A 6,000-nucleotide genomic window follows, 5' to 3' on the forward strand; every position below is an offset into this window, starting at 1 on the left:
CTACAAAAAGTCAAAGATTTTCTTTTCTTTCTACTTTTTGCACATTTATTAGTAAAAAGTCAAAAAGACACCCCAAACATACTAGTTTTTTTACTTCATATTTTAACCAAAAAATTAAAAAATTACTAAAATAGTCCGTTCTCAAATGAGACCTAAGTATGTTTGTAGCAAATAATAAGTCAGCATGATTTTTTTTAGAAAAATGCTTTGGAAATCTAATTTTTTAGCTCTAAAGTTAACTCTAATGAGTTGGCAATGGGCATTACCCATTGTGACGTGATGTTTATTTGTTTATTTTTTTCTCCTTGTCATATCATTAGTACTTTATTAGAGTATCAAAATTAATATTCTAAATCATTACTATTTTTTTTATTTCAAAATTAACCAAAATTACTTTACTTTTTAAAAAATCACCTTACTTTTTATATTTAATTTTACTATTCATTTATCTAATAGCTAACATTTATATCATTTAAATCTAATAATCTTGTTGGCTTATTTTTCCTACGAAGGAAAATATCATAAATGCAAGCGTGCCAGTAAGGATTGAAAAATCCTTACAGATTAAATTCAAACCAATTATCAAGCGATTGCGTTGACGGTTCTTTTGCCTCAACGAAGAGGATTTCAAAATTGCCAAGTGTAGAGAAAAGAAAAATTAAAAGAAGAATGAGGGAGACGGAGAAAAACGATTGAGTGAACAATCAAAGTAATAATTACTTACCTCTACTCCTATGCTTCGAAAAGAAAGTGCATAAAATGCTTTGAAAAGGAAATGCTAAAAATAAATGTTTCGAAATATAAATATATGTTAAACTACTCCTAAGATAAGTAAAATGACAAGAAATATTGAAATCAATTGTCTTTGATTATGAATTCTAGATCATTACAATGTAGCCATTAATGGCTATTTATAGAGAAAAAAATACAGCAATAACTACTTAGTGACTACCCATTTCTTCCATCTTCAGTCTTGTCTTGCCATGTGTCCTTCCACTCATCCACTTTGTCCTTCATATTCTCCATCATCTCCATAACTTCTTTTAACTTCCAAATGAATAAGAGGATGCCACGTGTCCTACAATTATATAAAAAATAAATAATAATAAAATTACAGATTTATGGTGCTAACATTACCCCGCGCGGCCCTTAAAAATGATGTTTACTTAAATTTTTGAAGGGCCGAACCAAGCACATGACTAACCTAAGCAGCAAAGTGCTTTGAATGACGTAACAACACCAATAAAGTGCTTCGAATGAGTATGAAATTATGACTAGATGACTCGAATTATGACTAATAACAAGCTTTGAAAGTGGTATAAAGGACCAAAATCATTCTTCAAAGGTCGATGGAGCCGACAAAGGATGAATTACATCCTCAAAAATACTCGGCAAAGCTTCGAAGGTTCACAACCACCATTATTATTTCTTCGAAGCTGTTGTTGATGCAAGATAGAGTGCTTCGAAGCTTACAAAATTATGGCAAAACGGCTTTCGAAGCAACTTATGGCAAAACGGTTTTCGAAGCAACTTATGGAAAAACGGCTTTCGAAGCTGTTTTTGGCCAATATTGTGGTTATTCAAATCTTATATGTTCTGGTTCACACATAATTAATGACAATATTAATTTTGTGCTTCGAACCAATTATTAATTCTTTGAAAACACCAAAATCGTTGTTCTTCAAACTAATTTTTGTAGAACGCTAGTTACATTTTCATGTAACAAATGGCTATAAAAATGTTTATCAGTAAAGCCACTAATTATCATACCAAAAATAGGCATTATTTGACAATTAGTTAATTGCCATTTTACATATATTTGCAGAGAGGTACACATTTCGAAAGCTTTCTTTTCTCATGTTGCAATTCGAAAATGTTTATTGATGACAAAACTACCATTCGAAAGTCACATATATTACTAAAGGATCAAAATCGTTCTTCGAAAGTGCTCATGACATCTCTTCGAACTAAATCCAAAGAGTTGGACTATAAGTTTGACATTTTAACCAGCCATTGATGGCTATAAAATGATATTTCGATGAATAACATGCTTCGAAGTGTCTTGGGACATGCTTTGAAGGTAACCACAAAACCAAATGGTGATGGTTTTATGGATCAACTAATAATCGTATTTTTGGCCCAATATATTGCAATGACAAAATATTATTTGTTAGCCATTCCATCAAAGTCAACATTTGATGTGATCCACAAATCCAAAATGGATTTCGGACAACAAAAGTCTTGGTATAGTGTGACCATGAAAATTCATACTTTTTGACATTTTGAAAAATATCAAAAAATTTGAATTCATGAACATTGGCTTGTTCATTATTTTTGACCATGTTTGTTTTAAAAACATAACTTTTGCCGAATAGATTTTCATAATTATTTGGCAAAGTGGGTTGTTTTTCCATGTTAGCCATTAATGGCTTATGAAAATCACCTATAGATATGTTATTTTCATGACTTGACTCTCTAAAAATTAGTTTTGAGACCCCCCAAGCCATGCATGGAACATCATTTTTAGCCAAATTTGGCTCAAGAACATGCTCTTTCGTTATGTTAATTTCATAATTTAGCTTTTTAAAAACGGATTCTTAAACCCCCGAGCCATTGATGAAATCAACTCTTTACTTTTGCTATTTTTAACCATGGAAAAATTTTGAAAAAATTCACCAATTTCGGCTATTAAGGCCTCAGTTAAAGACTTGGTAGTGAGAGTTGATAACTCATCATTCCATTGGCGAATTTCCATATCAAGTTGATGAATTTCTCCAATTAAATGGTGTCCTTTTTCTTCCACCAAATAATATTATAACGGATGAAAATTTATTTCATCAAGAAAATGGATCTCTTCTTGAAGATCCAAATTTCTTGTTTACGCCAATAAATTTCATCTATGCTATTTGAAATGGATAAATCCAATTCATTTTTCATTTATTACACTTGACGTCCCACTGGGCGTGTCAAAAATTGTTGGCTTATTTTTCCTACGAAGGAAAATATCATAAATGCGAACGTGCCAGTAAGGATTGAAAAATCCTTATAGATTAAATTCAAGACAATTATCAAGCGATTGCGTTGACGGTTCTTTTGCCTCAACAAAGAGGACTTCAAAATTGCCAAGTGTAGAGAAAAGAAAAATTAAAAGAAGAATGAGGGAGACGGAAAGAGACGATTGAATAAACAATCAAAGTAATAATTACTTATCTCTACTCCCATGCTTCGAAAAGAAAGTGCATAAAATGCTTTGAAAAGAAAATGCTAAAAATAAATACTTCGAAATATAAATGTATGTCAAACTACTCCTAAGATAAGTAAAATGACAAGAAATATTGAAATTAATTGTCTTTGATTATGAATTATGGATCATTACAATGTAGCCATTAATGACTATTTATAGAGGAAAAAATACAGTAATAACTACTTAGTAACTACTCATTTCTTTCATTTTCATTCTTGTCTTGCCATGTGTCCTTCCACTCATCCACTTTGTCCTTCATATTCTCTATCATCTCCATAACTTCTTTTAACTTCCAAATGAATAAGAGAATGACACATATCTTACAATTATATAAAAAATAAATAATAATAAAATTATAAATTTATAATGCTAACAAATTTATATTTTTTTTTATGTACCATACATAAAAATCACTTTAATTTTTCTTCAATGATAGGGGTCTACATTGAGTTGCGTGGAAATGTAGTCGACTGCTAATTGGGTGGTCGCTTTTCTACAATCAAAATCCGCGGAAAGTAAAGTCAACCAAGTCAAGTCGGTGCAGTACTATTAGAAAATGATGTGGTAAGTTTCTTACCAATTATTTAGCATAAATTAAATAAATAAATACATTTATTTCAATTATATCATTTTTTATATCTTTTTATAAAAAATTAAAAAATATATTTATTTCAATTATTTTAAATAATTTTTTAAAAGTAATGGTTTTAATTTTAAAATAAAATTAATTCACCTATTTTGTATTCAAAATTTGTTAACGTGCAAATCTTTAAATATATATATATATATATATGCTTCTTAGAATTTATTAAAAATATAATTTTTCTTTTCATATTAGAAAAATTAAATTTAACATTTTCAATCACATAATAAATTATTAATTATTAATGTCAAACTAGTATGACGTAAGTAATAGAATTTTTTTTTCAAATATATTAACCTTCATGAAGTTAATTATTTTATTTTTTCTTATTTCACATTATTTATTATTTATTTTCTCTCAATTAGTAACATCACATTGCCCAACTATCAGACTACTCTATCCCACTTTTGATTAGTACTACCATTATTAATATTTACAAGCATTTGGTGCATTGTGGAGAAGGGTTAGAAAATATTGTAATAGTGTAGAGAGAGAGTGGTGGGTGGATGAAAGTGTGTAAAAGATAATTTTATTTTAATATTAGAATATATTTGGGTAACTTTATTTTTTTCTATTAGGCTAGTTGTAGAAAAATTTTAACAATAAAATATTTATAATTCTTAAAAAATGACGAGGGAATTTGTACTTTTGACAAATTTCAGTGAGTATTTCTAATTACCCAAAAAATTATGCATTTTTTTTATTGCACTTACGTTTTAAGATTATTGATACGATGTAAGAAGTTCAATAAAACAGTAACATATAACATTTCTTTTTACTTTTTATAAAATGTACATTTTTTTTTACAATTTCTAAACAGGTTCCTCAAGAGCATACTTTAAAAAAAAATTAATTTTTAAATTTGATTATTTTGCATCTCATGTGTGGGAGAAATGATTACTAGGCCAACATGAACTTATCAGGCTATCGGGTAATTTTTTTTTTTTTAGGTACATCGGAATAGAAAGAAAAACAAACAGAGATTAGGCCCTAGCTCTCTCCTCGGAGAGGTGGACAATATCCGCAACTAACAGACGACAAAGCTCTTAAGGAGGTTCAGAAACTATTAGCAGTTCAGCTGGTTGGTTTTCCCCAAACTTTGCCATTGCGTCAGCACATATGTTGGCGTCCCTCTTGATATGTTGAATGGAGCATTCACAGCCTCTCAAGATGATGCGAGCATCTTCCACAATGCCTCTAAATGGGCATCTTTCGCCCGGTTCTTCGCTCAAAAGATGAACCACTTGCTCCGCATCAGTTTCAATGATAACTTGATTGAAACCCCATTGAAGGATAATTGTAAGCCCTTTATAGACAGCCCACAATTCCGCTTCCAAACTGGTACATATCTCTAGCCTTCCATAGTAACCGCTAATCCATGATCCACGTTCATCCCGAAATAGCCCACCGAATCCACCCCCTCCTCCATTCCGGCGAGTGCTACCGTCCGTATTTAGCTTAATTTTTCCTGCACTAGGACAAGACCACACTGTTAGGCTCTTGAGTTTGAGTGGTTTTGTAATGTCTAAGTTGAAAGCTTGGGCTATTGCCTTAGTAAAATTAGTTATACTATTCACACTCTCAAAAATAGGAGTATTTTTATGTTCAAAAACCCATTTGTTCCGATTTTTCCAAATATTCCAAGTTGTGACAAGAAACAAAAAATGGAGTTTGTTTTTCCCTTTTATGTTCCGGGTGAACCAGTCTTTCCAAGACAGGTGAAGCATATTGGAAGACCAAGCTTGGCCAAAAACTGCACACCAAACCTGCATAGCTTTGGGACAAGACCTTAATAAATGTTCAATATCCTCTATACTCCCACAAAACGGGCAACTCGGGTCATTAGTCAGACCCCTCAGATTTCTCATGTGGTTTATGAGAATCTTTTCATGTAGTACAAGCCACACGAAGCTCTTAAGCTTCTGAGGAGTCTTAAGCTTCCAAACCCAACTCCAATCCCCCTCCAGGTTTAGGTGCTCAACAATCAATGCATAAGCACTAGATGTAGAGAATTCTCCATCTGGGGATTTAACCCATCTGGGGTAATCCTCTATATTCCTAGTGTGAGGAGGTTGGATTTTCAGGATACTAGTCACCAAAGGTAAGGAAAGAG

Source organism: Camellia sinensis, chromosome 1, assembly GCF_055761805.1.
Source record: "Camellia sinensis isolate YWXY chromosome 1, ASM5576180v1, whole genome shotgun sequence".
NCBI lineage: Eukaryota > Viridiplantae > Streptophyta > Magnoliopsida > Ericales > Theaceae > Camellia > Camellia sinensis.